At 48.8% G+C, this 19,007-nt stretch overlaps 1 protein-coding gene and 1 pseudogene across 4 annotated transcripts in view; one reads left to right on the forward strand and one right to left on the reverse strand.

The window, feature by feature from the left end:
* CNTN1 (contactin 1) overlaps positions 1-19,007 on the forward strand; it is a 384,862-nt gene that overhangs the window by 348,941 nt on the left and 16,914 nt on the right. The gene's annotated exons all lie outside the window — the stretch shown is intronic.
* On the reverse strand, positions 16,346-17,329 carry LOC103348948 (protein NipSnap homolog 2 pseudogene; annotated as a pseudogene).

Raw genomic sequence — 19,007 nt, forward strand, 5'->3', positions numbered from 1 at the left:
TAACTCCATAACTGCCATGCAGGCTTCAACAAGGAATGAGAGCATCATGGGGTGCTAGACTTAATTTAATTAAATTAACATGATGCGTTGATATCATCATGTGGTCTTAGTTTCCAGAGCTATACTTCAGTGTTGTAATATGCAGATATTTTCCCCTGGATACAATAAGGCTTACTCCTAAACTGTTACAGATTTTCACAGTCCTTTTGTTCTCTGGTTGCTGCAACAGGCAGTCACTGAACACCTGTCAGGCATTCTGCAGATGACCCATTGTAATAATAGACAAACCTGCCTGCAGCGTGCATTCTCACGGTTATCAGAAAACCCAAGGGGACTGACACCATGGCTCACTTGGTTAATCCTTCGCCCATGGTGCCGGCATCCCATATGGGTGCTGGGTTCTAGTCCCAGCTGCTCTTCTTCCAGTCTAGCTCTTCGTTGTGGCCCTGGAGGGCAGTGGAGGATGGCCCAAGCGGTTGGGCCCCTGTACCTATATGGGGGACCAGGAAGAAGCACCTGGCTCCTGGCTTCAGATTGGCACAGCACGCTGGTTGTAGCAGCCATTTGGGGGGTGAACCAATGGAAGGAAGACCTTTCTCTGTCTCTCTTTCACTATCACTCTACCTGTCAAATACATAAATCAGAAAAAAGAAGACCCGAGGAGCTAGCAGATCATTCATAAGCTTGTTTGGTTGGACAAGAATCCCAAGGCAATGTCAGCAGCTAATGTAACCAGTACGAGAGGTCGAACTGATGTGGGTGGGGTGACGGGGCGTTGCCTCTCAGAAGGTGACGTGCAGGCTGGAATCTAAAGGTGAGGAGTGAGCCATGCAACAGCCGAGGGCAGGAGTGGCCCTGTGGGAGGGGCAGGAAAGAGCAGGTCACGACAGGAAGCTGACCGTGCGACCTGGGCTCTTAATAACCCCATCATGTGCGAAGAGTTTGGAGAGAAGACAGGGCCCAGTTGCAAGGGCCTGGCCTGGACTGCATCTCGCACCGCTCCCCTGCCAACCCAGCTGTCTCCCGCGATTATCCGAACGTGTGCCCCTCCTGAGTGGAGTGGGGAAGCTTCCTTGTGCTCTCTGGAGGTGCCTCATGCCCCCGGAGTTAGCATCCTGTCGGCCATTCTGTAGAGGATACACTGGAATGGAGCGAGAAGGCATGGGTGGGGCTGGCGAGCAGGGAGCAAGGCTGAGTCCTGAGGAGCAGGCAGAGAGAGTCGGTCTTGAGGCTGATTTCAGTGGCTCCCTGCTCTGAGACGCAAAGCAGATGGTGTTTTCCAGGTTCTCCCTCAGAGGGCACGCGTGAAGACGTTGTGCAGCCCAGAGGGCAAGGCGTGCTCGTGTCAGAGTGCTGCTTCCAAAGTCGGTGCAGTGGGAAGACAGCACACCGTGGTAGAAAGGTGGAAAATTCAAGTTGCCTAGACTTGGCGGGGGAAGTGTAAAGGAGATGGTCTAAAGATATAAAGGGGGTGGTCTTTAGACCATCTCCTTTCACACTTTCCCAGGGGAGAGGGTCCCTCTGGGCACTGCTGGCTATGCCGGCTCAGCCTCAGTCTAAACACGACCTGGGATCGGGTAGAGGTGCACATTGAACAAGGCTGACGCTTACCAAGAGCTCTCCCCAGTGGAGCCCAGGTCTCTGACACATTCCATGATGAGCTCAGAGGGCGAAGTCAAGGATGGCTCTGAACCTCTTCCTTTTATCTCCTCTAACACGGAGGTTTCTGTCGTGCAGGGTGAGACATCTCTAACTAGTTGGCTTTGTTTTTTGGTAAGCAGAGGGAAAGAGAGGGGTGTCTCCCATCTGCTGGCTACTCCCCACATTCCGTGGCTTGGTGCAGGGCTGCAGCCAGGAGCGTGGAACTCCACTGAGTGTCACCCGTGGTAGCAGAACTGCACGTTGCATGTGAAATGATGAGTAAGCTCCGTGTTGCAGTTTTCTGTAGCTGCAGAAACCTTCATGGCATCAGAGTTACCCTGAGACACCTCTTCAGTGCTGACCCCTTCGGAGGGGTCAGAAGCATCCTTTGTCCCCAGGGACTTCACTGAACTCACAGGCCATTCATTAACTTCCGGTTTCTCCCAAGGTAAAGGCAGCAAATGAGTGAATTTAAAAATCAGAGTGTCTTTAATTGACCTTTGCATTAACCATCAACACACTGTTTCCCAGATCCTCTTCCTTTGAAATGTCATAGGCAGCGTTGAAATTTGTGACCGTGTCAGGAAAACGCACATGCCAGACAGCAGGCTGGGTTTCGACACACTCCTGGAGTTTTGACACTTACCCACTGCCACATAAATTTGAAAAACATTTTGAAAAGAAAGTAAGTTTGTCATGGTTAAAAGTAAAACCCCAGACGTTTCTCGCAAATACAAGAGGAAACCTTTGATGCCTTAGCCAGAGGGAACAGAACACGGTCAGCCGGGAAGGTGATCCGTCCGCTTGTTGAAATGGCCCACGCGATACACCCTGGGGACCGTCCGCGGTGATTTGTGGAGGAAAGGCTGTGTGTCGGGGCACTTCCCGTGGGGTTAGGCAGGAGCCAGGCCACTCCGTAGACGGCTCCCAGCGTGAGGCCGTGCAGTGCAGCCCTGAGAGTTCAGAGACCCTCTGCAGAAATGAGCTGAGCCCAAGCAAGTGAAAGATTTGTGATTATTGCAAGAGTGGTCATTTCCATCCACACTATGGTCTTTCTTCTGCGGCTCCTACAGCAGTCCCTGCATCCCCAGATCCTGTCTCTTGGGGTTCACCACTCGCACATCGCGGGCTCAGGAACAGCAGGAAGTGGGGAGGCTGCTGTGGGGTAGGGAGGACTCAGGTAGGGTCGGGGTGTTGTCGATTCCAGGGTCCTAGGAAGAGTTGGGGGGTGGAGGTGGGCATAGGTTAATTGGTTCATTTCTTGGGTATTTGGCAGTGACTTGGCTTGGGATGTTTAAATAAAGAACACCATCCACACGGGGCAGTGAGCTGAGGTCTGATTCTACAGTTCTCTGTGATCGTCAATGGTGACGGAAGGTTCTCTCCGGACGTGCTGAGCCTAGAGCAGGGAGCGCCGTGGTCCAGCCTCGGGAATGAATGTTTTCACACTGGATTGGTACGAAGTTTACTGAGGAAATCTGAAAACCCCTGCCCACTGTTGATTGGTGGGGAGACTGAGGTCTCTGTGGAGGGAGGACAGGCAGGAGGACCCCTCTGTCCAGCTCCAGAGCAACCCACCCCTTCACACGCGTGCACACACGTGCACCTCCCTAGACAGCCCTACAGTTTAACGCCCCGTTCTCTCAGCACTGAAGATGTGTCTCGCTGTTCTGTGTTAAACAGGAACGCTGCTCCCCACGCAGGCTAAATCAGGCAGTGTGATCGCTCACCGCAGCAGGGCTTGGGTTGGGGGTGCTCTGGGGGGTATTGTTCCTAATGTGTTACGTACGTCCCTGGCATTGCGATGGTGTCCTTATCCACTGCTGTCCTGCCCCCTGCCCCCACTCAGAGCACCCCCTCGCGACGCCTGTTCTTTTTTTTTTTTTTTTTTTTTGACAGGCAGAGTGGACAGTGAGAGAGAGAGACAGAGAGAAAGGTCTTCCTTTGCCGTTGGTTCACCCTCCAATGGCCGCCATGCTGATCCGATGGCAGGAGCCAGGTACTTATCCTGGTCTCCCATGGGGTGCAGGGCCCAAGCACTTGGGCCATCCTCCACTGCACTCCCTGGCCACAGCAGAGAGCTGGCCTGGAAGAGGGGCAACCAGGACAGAATCCGGCGCCCCAACTGGGACTAGAACCCAGTGTGCCGGCGCCACTAGGTGGAGGATTAGCCTAGTGAGCCGCGGCGCCAGCTGTGACGCCTGTTCTTTACCGTGGGCACCAGGAGTCCTCCTGGACAGGAGTTTCTTGGGACATTGCTTGTTCTATCTTCACGATAGATGAACCGAACAGCAGACCTCCATCAATGTCAATAGAGAATTGTGCATTTCACTTTAGGAAGCGTGAACGTATGTACAGTGCTTTTTAGTGAAATGTGCCTGGAACACGCGCACACTTAATAAATGTTTGTGATGTTAGCAGGAAGATTAGCCGATGTTGTGGCTGTTTTGGTATTAGTTTTAGTTTCATCCCAATGGTTCCTAATGATATTTCCTTCCCTTTATTTTCTTATTACTTGATCATGCTTTTTGGGTCTTTGTAAACTATCTCAAAGCTGTTTTGGAATGAGGTAGCATATTAGTTGTGAATACATATTTATATTTTGTTCTCCAAAGAACCTGGCCAGATATTTTGATTGAACATTTGTTCATTCTCATTAAGCTAGCAATAAAAATTATTTAAATAAATTACAGTGTCTGAGAAACCAAGATTGGAAATGCCTGAAGAACATTCACTGGTGCTTTAGACTGTAAGACATGGGAGTCAGGTTTCGCATGTATAATTCATAATTAAATGCGACTTAAAAAAGACTTCTTCTACCATTTGAAGTTATAAAGAATGTGTTCTAAATTGCAAGCACCAGTAAAACTTACAGAGAATATGCTTAAAATAAAGTCAGCAGAAGAAGGAAAATAGACATAATTAAAATGAAACACTTGTATGTTTAATATAATGAATTTTATAATAAATGGAGAAACTGGTGCATGTGATTCTAAGATTACAAATGTGTCATAATCCAAGGAGAAACCTAAAACTTAAAGCAAACCAGTTTAATAAAAATTAAAAGTAGAAGAAATAATACCTCTATATTTGAAAAATATAGCCGTCATAATTCTCACATTCTTTGACGTATCAAGTGCTCTAGTGATATTAAATATTCTGAGGTTTTGGAGAAAGACTTGTTTTTTATAAATGAGAAGACCTGTTCTTTGTGCCCTCAAATGGCTGCATAAATCTTCAGACCTATAAATGTACTCTCATGGTTACCTGATACTCAAAACGAATTTTTTTAGTGTTTATTTTTCATCTACCTGAAAGGCAGAGCAAGAACAGTAGAGAGAGACAGAGATCTCCGATCTGTTGGTTTACTCCCCAAATGCCCACACATTGGCTAGGGCCAGGCAATGGCAAAGCCAGGAGCCACGAACTCAAATCAGAGTCTCTCATCTTGGGGGGCCAGGGCCCAATTATTTGGGCCACCATTAGCAGGAAGCTGAATCTAAAGCACAGTAGCCGGGACTCAAACCGGCACACAAATGTGGGATGCTGGTCCCAAGTCTCAGTTTAACACGCTGCATCACAGTGCCACTCCCGGAGTGGACTCTGCAGGAACCCGGCCCTCACACAGCCTTCCCGGGCCTGGGATTCAGCCAGGGTGCAGAGTCAGCCCTGTGCAAGCTGCTCACTGCACCACCCCAGTGACGGTGAGATTGTGTCAGCCACGTTGCTTTGGGCACATCTTTTAGCGTCTCCTTGAAGCGACCTGCCGTGTTTTGCTTTCTTCCTAAGAGTTAAAATGCTTTATCCAAAACGTGTAACTGTTTTTAACGGATTTTAAGTGACTAACATATAGTTAGCTATCATTACCCAAAAGATAATGCTGGCTCACGTTCGTTCAGTTGTTACACTTCTGTGGGACTTTGGGCTCAATTTATAAAAAATAGAGAATCATTGAACTTGAACTTCTCTTACTCTTTTTTATTTATTCCTTTCTCACTTATTTGTCAAATTAATATAATTTGTAACTAAGGTATGAACTCCAGTAACTCTGTTATAATACTTTTAATAAGCGATTTATTTATTATGAAAGAATTAGAAAGAGAGAGGGAAAGACAGAGGGAGGGAGATCTTCCATCTGCTTGTTTACTCCCCCAGATGGCGCAGTGGCCAGAGTTGGGCCAGGACTGGGCCAGGAGCTTCTTCCAATCTCCCTGCATGAATGCAAAGCCCCAAGCACCTGGGTCATCTTCTGTTGCTTTCCCAGGTGCATTAGCAGTGAACTGGATTGCAAGTGCAGCAGCCGAGACTTGAACCGGTGCCCACGTGGGACGCTGGTGTCGCAGTCAGCAGCTTAACCTCTTACAACACCTGGCTGCCGCATTCTCGCTTCCTCCTTGAACAGATCTCTGGTCTTTATAATTAACCTGTGGGCAGGATGAGCCCAAACGAGCCACAGTGCGTCGGGGGCAGTCACGTTACTGGATTTCAGCAGCTCCAGGGCATGGGTTGTGGTTCACGCAGAAGAAGGTCTGCACAGGGTGTTTGCAGTTGTCACGGTGTCTTCAGAGTGCTTGTTCGATGACTTAATTACCCTGACATCACCTTGGAGACTCAGGTCATGGGGTGCCTTTGTGCAAGTCTGAGAAGTTCCCGTTTATGTGTATGAAGTTGAAGACACCGGGTCGCTGTCATTGGTGTATTTTCTATGCAGCTGTGCTGCGTAGGATGTGAACAGTGTGTCCTTGGCTTATCCTTAGCCATTTTTAATTTGGCAAATGCAACATCACAAGTCTTGCGACTAAAGATTAGGCGTGATTCCAGGTAGCGCACTTTTCTCTTATGGCTCCTTCCCCAGGGTAATAACTGTTCTGACCTTTGGACGCTATTTCAAGTAGAGCCCAGCAGAATGTCTGTCTGCTTTCTACAAAATCCATGTTCACAGAGATGCTGATGAAGGATCTCCTTGGACTTGAAGGGGGTTTTCAGGTTTTTGTTCCCTGGCCGTGTGCTGTGGATTAATGAGATGGAAATAAGCATGCAGAAAGAATGAACTGTAACTGATGTTACATCAGATTAGCCTGAAGCAGTGGCTGGGAATCAGTTTACTTCTGCTCAGCCAGCGAGGGCGACTTCTCGCCAGCTTCCCTCTTACGGGATTTCCAGCTCGTGTCTGTCCCTGCGGCAGTGCCGGGCGTTGGCAGGATCCTTGGACTGTGTTCTGCCCCAGAGCTCTCCTACTCCGGGGGGCTCCTTTTCTGCCGCCCCTGCTGCCGTTGGTCTTTGGCTTCCTGGGTGCAGCTGGCCATCACCCAGCCGGGATCTCCGTGGGGGAGGAGGCGTCATTCCCACACCAGGTACCCAGCACAGTCAGCATAGCTTCTCATTCAGCTGAAATTCGTAAACGAGTGTGTGGCCATCACATTTTTCTTTTCTGTTAAAACATAGAGAAGCTCTGTTGAAAAGAGAACAGGATTCCATTTTAATCAGATTCAGATGTTTGCTGCCTACTTAGCCAGAACCTGCGGTGTTTTTGGCTGCACTTTGGGTCGTGTGAGTGTACCTCTCTCAGGAGTGACCTCACGTCTCCTCTCCCCACTCCCTAGACACGCTCTGCCCCTGCTCAGAAAGCAGCTTGGGGCCCCTCTGAGGACCTGGCCCTCTGCTGGGCTGCACAGCCTTCAAATCCGAGTGGTGAAGGCATGGCCAGCGCAGCCCTGATGCCCCCGGCCTGCCGTACGCCATGTCCTGAATCCCTGCTGTGCCAATGCCATGGCGCCTGGCCAGGTGCCTCTCCCTTCCTGACTCTGGTGACAGAATTCTTCTGCATGTGGTCTACAGAGACCACAGATGAATGGCATTCAGGTTTTGACAAATGGAGCGGGTCAGAAAAAAAAACCTCGTAGCTGTAATAACTGGAAGACCTACCAACTGTGAAATACTTATTTGTAATAGCAGTCTCCTCTCCATCTTTGTTACAGTAACACAATTAGGCAAATTACGGTTCTCAGCATTTTATTGATGAAAACACTGAAATTCCGAGTGTTTAAGCACCATGCCCAGCATCAGGCAGAGTGAGGAGCCAGAATTCGAGATTAATCCTAATGCTAAAGCGAGTGCCATGTGCTCTTCATTTTACACTCTGTCCAGATGTGATTTGTTCCAGATGGTAGTTTAAAAAAAAAAAAAACACACCTGGAACCGGGACATGGCATGACATTAAAGAAAGACAAAGACTCCCAGGGGTGCCCAGCCTCTCCTGTGTACGTCCACATGTCGCAGGGTAGGCAGTGAACCCCTGGTGACCCGGGGTGAGCTTTGCAACACCCATCTCCAGACCAGGTGTCGTTAGGTGTCTGGGAAGGGCTCTGCTGTCCCCTCTCCTGCCACCTAAGCCAGTGGAATCTGTGTGGTCGTTGAAGGAGGCAGAATTGAAAAAACTCAAAGAGCTTTCTCTTAATTGCCAGGGCTCCATCTGTTCAAGTGGAAAATTAATCTGATTCGGTTACGCCAGAATATCTAAGCACTGAATAAACAAAGTATTAGCTAAGTGTGTCCTTCTAAAGGAATGGCCTCATGGTCCTGGGCCAGAATTACATTCTAAACACATCTCAGCCTAAAATAGGCCATGATCACTACAGAAAGCCAGAAAGGTGTGAAATAACGCTTAAAATAATCAGCTATGCTGCCAGAACTTTCCCAAGAGAAAAAATATCATCAAAGTTCAGTGTGCAGCTAGTTTCTCTTACTGAGTTCTAGTTCCTCTTTGATTTATATTGCAAAACTCACCTGGGACTGGTTAACAAAGTCCCTTGCAAAATATGAAGTATCAGTCAAAGACTGGTTTGTTCTTAAATCTGTGTTGAGTACTTGAGTGGATCATGGCCCCTGAATACCGATATTCGGTGATACACCGATTGGTGTAGGCAACCAGGTGGGGGCTTTAAGGGAAACTAGTTCCATACCTAGTTTTTTTCCAGGAAAGAAAGAGAGATCGTGGTAAACCACAACACAGGGGAAGCTCTAAGCAGGACTTGGTGACAGGACGAAACAAGTTGTAGTCACACAACAAAATGTACTGAGCACCAGTCTGCGCGAGGTGTCACTTGGGACCTGGAAATTGGAAGCTGAGTCAAACGTGGTCTCTGTGGTGGAGACACCCCAACTTCCAGGAGATTGAGGCAGCTGGGGAGTCAGCTGCAGCGTGATCTGTTAGGTGCTGTGGGCGCCAGCACCTGGGAGGGACAGTTAAGCTCACACGTGCTTGTCCCAAAGGACGACACTTGAGTGAATCCCAGAGGGACACTAAGAACGCCCGGGCATACAGGGAGGTGCAGGGGCATTGCAGACGGAAGAACCGGATGTCGACTCTGGGGTATCTGAGAACAGCACTCATTCCAGAAGTCAGGAACGCGGGATACAAAAATGAAGGCAGGGTAGGCACGGCTGGACCACGGGTGCTCTTCAGACTGTGGAAACGTTGTGACTTGGTGTTCCCTCTGTTTTTTCTTTTACTGAAGAAAGAAGCGTTCAGGCTGAGTTCCTAAGGTGGTGGGGCGGTGCTGGTGCTGCCGTGGAGACCAGGCTGATGCACTGCAGGGAAGGAAACGTGGCTGTTGGAGGACTCTGGGTTTCCTGTTATGAATAGTTAGCTGCGTGGTGACATTGGGAGCTGAACCAAGTAGTGCGGACGAGGGAAGACCTGATGCAAGTAGTAACACCAGTGGTGACCGTGGCGGGAGAGAAGCACTCCCACGAGAAAAGCTGAGAAGCCCCAGCTTGGGAACGGAAGGTAGGAGATACGGCAGACGGCAGTGCAGGCAGACAGTGCACGTCACAGACGCGCCGTGGCTCTCAGCGTCCTCTCCCGCTTTCATGACATTTCTCTCCATCCCTAGAAAATTCACTGGAAACTGCTTCAGGTGTACTAGTGTATCATCATTGAGCAGCATCTGAAGATTCCTGTGTATCAGATACACTGACGAGAGCTGTAAAGGCAGCAAGAAGAAATCTTAGAGAAAAGGCAGTACTGACTCCAGAAATTTCATAGTGGACTCATTTTAAAAGTAACATCTGGAGGAAGCAAGGATGCTGCAGCCATCGGCTGCCCCAGAGGGCACGGCGTGGACAGCTCTCCATGTGCCAGCTGCCTTCACGAGAGCCCGGGGGCCAGCTAACACAGCACCGTGTCTGCTTCAGTGTAGTGACAAGGAAGGAAGGAACGGCCCGAGTCGTCCCCACCCCGTGAGCACCGCGTGGAGGAGGACGCCTCTCCTTGGGAAGGGGGAGGGAGTTACGCCCACTGCAGACTTGGAACCTGGTCCAGACCTGACGGGGCCCCACAGTCAGCAACTGCAGACTGAGCCTCTGAGCCCACAGCAAAGTGCAGATTCGGTCAGTCCCTGTCAAAATCCTAGTGACATTCTAGAAACACAATCTGAAAATTGTATGAAACCACAAAAAAAGAAGGAAGGGAGGGAAGGAGGGAGGAAAAGACCTCAGAAGGCCAAAGCAATCTTGAGCAAAAAGAACAGGAAGGAACCAATACACAACTCGATTTCAAACTATAATACAAACCTACAGTGATGAAACAGCACGGTATTGGCATGAAAACAGACACAGACCAGTGGAACAAAATGAGAGCCTGGCCTGCAGCCTGCTGGTGTTGAGCAAAGAGGCTGAGATCCTGCTATGGAAGAAGAACCATCAACTCGGCGTGAGTTAAGTGCCTAAGTGTGAGAGCTGAGACTGCACAGCTCCCTGAAGGAAGCACAGGGAGATCCTGTGGGACATTGAAATGGGCAGAGATGTTTCAGTCAGTCCCCAAAAGCGTAGGAAATAAAAACAAACATAGACAAATGGGATTTCATTAAAGGAGACAATCAGCAAAGTGAAGATACAGCAAACAAAATGCAAGAAGATATTTGCAAACTCTACATCTTACAGCATGGTAATAACTTAAACTATAGAGGGAATTCCAGCAAGTCCGTCACAAAGAAAAAAAATCCAACAATGGGCAATTGATCTAAGTCGGCATTTCCCAAAAGAAGACATACAAGGGACCGACAGGTACATGAAAAAGTCCACAACATCCTTAATCATCAGGGAAATGCAAATGAAAACCACAAGATCACCAGGTGGATCAGCTTCTATGAAACAACAAAATATAGCAGGTGCTGGTGAGAATGGGCTGAAAAGGATCACATGCCACGTCTGCGAATGTAATGGGTACAGCCAATCTGGCCAACGGTATGGAGGTTTCTCAAAAAAAAAAGTTAGAAATAAAACTACCTTCTGACTAAGAGTCCCACTTCTGGGCGTACCCAGGGGAATGAAATCAGTCTGTGGAAGAGGCATCTGCGTCCCCATGTGTATATCCACAGAACCCAGGAAATGCAAAGAACCCGAGCTTCCATCGGCTGATGAATGAAGAACGGGAGGCGTGCGTCTACAGTGGAATACGATTCAGCCAGAAAGATGAAGGAATCCTGTATTGTGAAATCAGAGATGGGGCTGGGGGTTCTTGGCGTAAGCGACAGAAGCCAGGCACAGAGACAGGCATCGCATGGCCTCACCCATGGCCATGTCTAAAAAGGCTGCTGTCACAGCACTGAGAGTGGGCTGGTGGTCACCAGGGAGAGGGACAGTGAGGGGAGGGCGTGCAAGGGGACAGGATGCTAAGGTATATGTGAAAAAAGAATTTCTGGTGCCCTCTTCCACTGTGTTATGACTATAGCTACTGATAATGTGCCATAGTTATTTAGTTTCAAAAACGAAAAGAAGAAATGGTCTTAGGTGTTCTCAACATAAACAATGTTAACTGCTTCGAGAGAGAAATATGTTTACTCTGATTAGTACATTACCTATGTATACACATATGGAAACATCATAAACATAAATACATGCACTTTTTATGCATCAGCTAAAAATTTTGAGAAATGACAGTGGAGTGGCTAAAAGTGGCACAACTGGTAGACAAGCTGATGTTCTAAGGACAATTCCCATTCCCATTCTGTGTGTGCGTCCAATGTGTTCCATAGAAGCAGGACAGTTTTTAAAGAAAATCCCAGAGTTCTCGATGGTTACAACACAGCACTTCCCTGCACGTTTTATAAACTCCTTGCAGAAGTGATGAACGCTCACCTATTTATTAACCTCAGAACTTTTGAAAGGGGCTTAAAACTTGAGTGTCTTGCCCATGGGACTGTGGCTTAAGAAGGAGCCCTTTGAACAGAGCAGGAATTCTGAAGAATATTTAAGCAGAAGCAAGGAAATTCTGCGCAGATACAGTGCAAAGGCCTTGGAGCTGTCTGGTGTGGTCTGATGAGAAACTGGACAAGCACCCTCTCTGAGCAGTTCCTCAGAGTGGCCAGGGTGCAGGTGCACCCAGGGCTGCGTGCACTTTCAGACGGCTGCCAAAACAGCTGCGGCACCATTTCTCCTGTGCACCTGCCACCAGAAGCTTCCGCCGGTCTTGATCCTCTGAAGAGCTGCAGGGACTCAGTGGATTTGGGCTGCTGCTTCTGGGAGCTTCTGTGCACGTGGGAAAACAGAGAGGCAGCAGCGCATCCCGGGTGATGGCTGAGGACCCTGGATCCTGCGGCTCAGTCTCCAGGGCCTAACAGACCCTGGGATCTGAATCATGGAAGGAAGAAAATCCTAAATACCCACGTGCGACCTCCAAATCGGTGAATCACTCATTGGTCATTGCTCCAAAGTCAGCCATGAGCCCGAGAGACCCACGGAGACTTCTGGCCCCAGTTTTACCCCAGCAGTTTCTCTGAGTGCCCCTTGACATCAGGAAGAGACTTGGATTCTTAGCGACTGCGTCTGTCACAGTGTCCAGTTCTGTGCTGATTTGCACTCTGAACGCCATACAACGAGGAAGGTGGGCTCGGGGGGTGCTGTGCGTGGTGCAGAGATGGTCGCCAGGTAGCTGGGCGGTGCGGCAGAAAGCCCTGGGCTGAGGCTTAGGTCTGAGCTCAGCACTCGGTTGGGCCTTCCGCTCCGTGGGCAAATGTGAGTAAGGTATTAGTTCCTCATCTGTAGGTGAAGATAACAGAACAGACTCCAGCAGTGCGTTGAGAGAGTTATGTGAAGTCACGTGTTGCAGAGTGTCCTGGGCGGAGTAGGCACTTGTTAAGTGATGACAATAACAAAAACCTTGCACTGAGCACATATTTCCTGAAGACACGTTAGGGTCAAACCCCCAGAAAACAGGCATGACTGAGACAATCTTTTAAAAATGTCTTTTTCATCCATCCTTATTACTCACTGTGTATTTCAGTTTTACAAGGTTTTGGTTAGATGAAAATTTTATTTTACAAAAATGCAGGTTTAACTATAAATTTAGCTTTATTTGCACTGGGATAAGATCAGACACGTAGAGCAGGCATCATCTCGGGTAGACTGGCCACAGGCACGGCAGCTGCTGGTTAGGGACCCGCCAGGAAGCCACGTGGGACTGCGCGTAGCGTCTGCTTTGGGGCTCGGAGCACCGACAGCTGTTCTGTGCTGTCTTCACAGTGCTCCGCTCTTCACGCCTCCTGTTGTAAGCTGGGCAGGTACCCGTCCTCCCTCGGCCTGGAGATTCTTCCTCCTCCCATATTGTTACTGTTCGTAGACATGCACACGCGCTCCTACAAACTCCAACTCCTGCCATTCAGGGAGGCCCGTAAAAAACAGAGCGTGTCTGAGGGGTCAGCCGTGTGCAGCCGGCCTCAGGATGGGGGCCGGGTCCTCGCAGCTCCGTTGTCTCACCTGGGAGCGAGTGTTGTGCGGCCCCATGGCCGTGAGCGTAGGTGCCACACCGGAGCTGAGGTCACGTGTGCACACTCATGAAGGGCTGAGGACTCCGTGGGTTTCATGGGAAGATGCATGGCGGATATTCACAAAGCTCATGGAAATGTGTATTGTGAAAAACTTACCTACGCACAGATTTCAAAATCTCTTGCACTCAATGAAATTTATCTTTGAATTCCGTTTTCCACAAACTCCTTGCAGGCGCTCATACCTGCTTCCCTCTGTGAGGGCTCCTTTCGTTTAGAGGCACTTGTACCTGGCAGGGAACGTGGCTCCCAGGACCAGTTAGTTTCACTCCTCGTCTTTTTTCTCAGTACCCCAGGGCATCATCCAGTCTCCCCCCAGGACACAGGGAGCAGTGGGGGTGGAGGGAGAAGGGCAGCGGACAGTCCTCCTTCACCCCTGGGTGATCCGGACCTGCCGTGAACAGGTGTCTCCCGGAAACTGCCCAGAAGGCTTAGCTGTGTCTCCGCAGGTCCCTCAGCCCTGGCAGCGGGAGGAGCCTCAGCTTTGGCTTGGGGCACAGGGATGTTCCTGGCTCTCCTTCTTGCTTCTTTGTCTCAAAAACTGAGAGAAAGCAAGACAGAAGGAATACCTGAGTCATTGCCTTTCTGAGGCCGGCCAGATGCAGTTGGCAGCTGGCGTCTCAGTCTCTCTGACCTGCATGGGGCTTGAGAGGAGCCGTGCTGACAGCAGTTCCACGGGTTCTGAGAAGTCATGGCTACCACAGTCACAGTGTTCTGTCCGACTGCTGCTTCCAAGCCCAGTTACAAGTATTACCAAGCTGGCTCTGCTTGTCAAATTAATCACGAATAAACGATGAGAATGCTATTGGTTACGGATTGTGTTAGACTTTTTTTTATTTGACAGATACAGTGAGAGAGAGAGAAATGTCTTCCTTCCATTGGTTCACTCCCGAAATGTCCGCCTTGGCTGGCACTGCGCCAGTCTGAAGTCAGGAGCCAGGAGCTTCCTCCTGGTCTCTCATGCAGGTGCAGAGGCCCAAGCACTTGGGCCATCCTCCACTGCCTTCCCCGGGCCACAGCAGAGAGCTGGACGGGAAGAGGAGCAGCTGGGATTTGAACTGGCGCCCACATGGGATGCCGGCCCCACAGGCGGAGGATTAACCAAGTGAGCCATGGCACCGACCCCAAGGATTTTGTTAGCAGTTGGGCATAAAACACATCCTTGAGATCCATTCTCTGCATGTTGTGTGTTCTCCGGAGGAGGACCGGAGACCATGGCCCTGGTCTCTCCTGTCTCAACCCAGACTCGGCATGTCTCCACCAAATACCCATAACATGATACCTTTTAGAAGTGAACACATTAAAGTTCGTATTTCAGAATCACAGTTAATGGATGGTTTTTACTATGCATTTTTTTTGAAAATTAATCTTTATTGACTTTTATATGTTCTTAAAGAAACCATTCACATGTAAAAGTTTGACATTTAATATGAGATTTATTCACACTTTTATTTTACACATAAATTCTTTAATTTGTGGGCAGACATAATTTTTCATTTCGACAGAACTTGCCCATGATTCCAGCCACGACACTGGCACACTGTCAGAAAAGAAAATCAAAGAGAGCCAGACAGAGAAGGCAGCACTGGGCCGATTTCAGTCCCAACATGCACCACCCTTCCTACGTGATTTTGGAAGAATCTGCTGTGAATTTATTAAAATAGTAACCAGAGAATATCTGAGGTCAAGAAATAAAACCTCTTTTCCTAGTGTGACTTGTTTTGTTATAGAACAATTTTACAAATAAAAAATGTGTGCCGTCCAAAGGGTTCATTTCAAAGTCGCATACAATATGCATGTGTCGCTCCCCCTCTTCGTGGAGGAACGACACAGGACCCTGCGCTGTTCTTTCGTCTGCTCGGCCCTCCCCGGGTTTGCTGCTGGTTCTTCCCGGGTTGGCTACCATCCCTTCCACCTCCGTGGAAGGGCGGTTCCCCCTGCCACATTCCCCACTTCCGCAGGGGAGCGGCACACCGCTGGCCGGCTCTCTCGGGGGCTGCACAGGTGTTCCCCTTAGATGTTCCCCTTAGATGTTCCTGGTGCATGCCGTCTCTCTCCTCCTTTATAGTCCTCCTCTGCCAATCCCAACTCGGCTGCCCACACGCCGAGTATGCTACTCTCCTCCAATCAGGAGCAGGTCCTGCTGTTTATTGGCTGAACTGGAGGCAGCTGTGTAGAAGCTGTTTTCTTCTCTCCCAGCGCCATATTGTGGGAGAGCAGATGCATAGAATAAGTCTTAATTCCAGTAACAGTCTAGTCCGAGTTGCTCCCCACATGCATATACAGGCCACATTTTGCTGCTCAACAGGGATCACAACACACTGAATTCCTGATGAAATACCCCTTGCCCACCACTGCCAGCTTCGTCCTGACACGGCTTTTTGTACTATGCTAATTAAAAATGAGAGGGAATCAGAACATTTTCAGGTACTGGGTACACTCAGAATTTGTTCTTGGTCTGAGTTTCATAAAAACCACTGGAGAGACTCGACAGATTTGCATTTCTTCCTGATACAAGAAATTTTCTAAAAATCTGTAATTATAAAACAGGTTTGCTTTTTATAAAGAAATGGCTGCCGGCGCCGCGGCTCACTAGGCTAATCCTCCGCCTAGCGGCGCCAGCACACCGGGTTCTAGTCCCGGTCGGGGCACTGGATTCTGTCCCGGTTGCCCCTCTTCCAGGCCAGCTCTCTGCTGTGGCCAGGGAGTGCAGTGGAGGATGGCCCAGGTGCTTGGGCCCTGCACCCCATGGGAGACCAGGAGAAGCACCTGGCTCCTGCCTTCGGATCAGCGCAGTGCGCCGGCCGCGGCAGCCATTGGAGGGTGAACCAACGGCAAAGGAAGACCTTTCTCTCTGTCTCTCTCTCACTGTCCACTCTGCCTGTCAAAAATAAAAAAATAAATAAAAAAATAAAGAAATGGCTAATACTTTTTCATGGCTGGGTCTTATTTAGAGATGATAAAATTTCAGTCTGGACCCTGTGTTCCTGGAGGGTGGGAGAAGTGGCAAAGTGTGATCATGGACATCTGGCCAGCCCTGGGGTTTCGAGGAGCTGCAGAGCCCTGCTAACAGGCAGCCCAGCTGTGGCCGTTTCCTTTCTTGCCGTCCTGTCAGTTTCAAAGAAAAGAGGTCTCAGGAGCTGCAGGTAGCAGCTGACATCAGTGTGTCATTGCAATTATCTTACGCCAAGTACTTGCCAGGTGAATGCGTGGCTCATACAGATTCTCTAGCTTTACTGCAGGGGTGAGGTCTTCAGTGGGACCACGATTCTGGGTTCCATTTCCTGAATCCGTGGGACTGTGTAGTACACCGATTCTTCCCGTGGGTCCTGACCGCGGGACCGGCTCATTCCCGAAACGCAGTTCCAACAGCAGCTGATTCCTCCTGGACGGCAGCACGTCACTTCTTGCCTTGCGGAAGCTCAGGAGTTCCTGATCGTCTCGGAGCTTAGTCATGGCCTCTGTGAGCGCTGGGGAGCCTCCGTCACACCTGCAGAGGTGGACAGCTTCATCTTGCTCTTCGTACCACGTGTTCCACGTCCCCACCAAAGCACGAGGGCAGTGGCTGTCTTCGTGAGTCTTGGCAGTACCTGTGGACCACCTTCACTGTATGCATCTAGGCCTTCTGGTTTAGCATTGTGAAACCGAAATTGTAAAGGCCGCTCTTGCTTTTTGGCCAGGAGTGAGCACTTTTCTTGGATCAACTTTGCAGACAAACAAGAGTGTTAACCAGCTGTCTTCTGGAGGTCTGTTACTGGAAGATGTCCATCTCCGGAGCCTGGCTAGGGGCTACAAGGGGCGGCCTGCTGGAGGAGGCCTGCGGCCGAGGCTGCTCTGCAGGCGCCCAGCACTCACGCCGCCATCTTGCTTTGGCGTCTCTGCTCCCACCCTACTACGCGTTTTTGACCAATTTTTTTCCACTCAATTGTCAAAAAGACCTTAGCATGTAAGTGTTACGGCCCCCTTGTTACAGATAAGGAATGGACTTTGGAGGGTTTAAGTACCTCTCTCAGAGGTCACACATCCAAGTGCGTGGCAACAGTATTCACATAGAGTTCATTTTGCCTCACATCTCATGCTGTTGTGAAAATGCTAGCGTTTATATCTACAGAAGGTAAGTCAGTTTTCAAAGTCCTCATAAATGCAGTCTTACGTACCCCAAAAATAGTGTAAACATTGGGTTCTCGAGCCTGTGTTTGTTGGCCCACAAACTGGCCAGGAGGCCTTTGGAAATCGGGCCTGCCTTGTCCAGCAAGTCCTCGGTCATCTGTCTACTACAAGTTCTCAGAGAGGAAATGCATCCTGGCAACTGGGCGCGACAGGGCGGGGCCAGAGGCAGCCGCCAGGAGCAGACACACTGCAGGCCATGCTGCCAGCGAACCACGTAGCTCCGCCCAAAAAAGAAAAAACCTGTTTGGCTTGGCGTGGGTGCCAAGTGTGGGTACAGAGCTGCCAAACGAGGAGCGGCGAGATCAGTGGGTTCCACTTACTGAAAAGCCCACCCAAGCCACTCTCACTTACGTGATCAAACTCATAATGTATATTTATAAACAAACATCAACTTTGATTATCGCACATGAGAGGAAATATAACAAATACGTTTGCAAATGATATGGCTCAGTGCTTGATAATCTAAAGTATATTATGGTTTGCTTACAATCACACTCCTCGCCATAGCAGGACCCCAAGACCTAGAATATTGGACCCTGTCATTCTACAGAAGGAAAATCCACATCCATGTCTTGAGCCTGGATAATTCTCTTTTGCCCAAAGTGATGTAACTAGCTACTGACAGAACGGGCAGTAACTCTTACGATTCTTTCTTCTCTGTATAGCTTAGTATTTTTGCTATCTCAAAGAGAGGCTTTAGGAGTAAAATCACCCAAAATAAAATAAACAGCCAGTACATAAACCCTGTAATAAATTAGAAATCCCATAACAGAACCCCATCAAATGTAAAAAATTTTCTGTACCTTTAAGTTAATATCCATTTTATTTTCTGTTTTTTCCCTTCTATTCTAGAAACTCATAAAATCAACTAGGATGAAAATTTATTTTATCACTTTGTCAAATTCAGGACGTTATTGTTTGCAATAATTTTGATTTAAAGTTGATCTGAAATTGACAACTGGGGTGAACATTTGCCACACTTGGGGTTTATTAGGTCACTGCTGGGTTCATGGTTCTTAGCAGACCTGGCCCAGCCCTGGATGCTTGGGCATTTGGGGAGTGAACCAGTGGATGGCTGATCTCTCTACGTCTGTCTCTCTTCCTTTCAAAAAAATTAAATAAAATTTAAAACCGTGTGGGCATTTTTTCCCTAGGAAAACTGTTAGAAGCAAGTCCAAGTAAAAAGAGTTGTTGTTTAATTATCTTTAACTGTGTGACTTTATGATACATATTTACTCTTAATTGACAAATTGTAATTCTGTGTATTTGTGGGGCACAAAGTGATGTTTTAATTTATGTATACATTGTGCAAGATTTAATCCAATTAATTAACATCCTTCATCACCTCACACTTACCTTTTCTTACCCTAA

This window comes from Oryctolagus cuniculus, chromosome 9, assembly GCF_051225735.1.
Source record: "Oryctolagus cuniculus isolate XC-2025 breed Fujian yellow rabbit chromosome 9, ASM5122573v1, whole genome shotgun sequence".
Lineage (NCBI taxonomy): Eukaryota > Metazoa > Chordata > Mammalia > Lagomorpha > Leporidae > Oryctolagus > Oryctolagus cuniculus.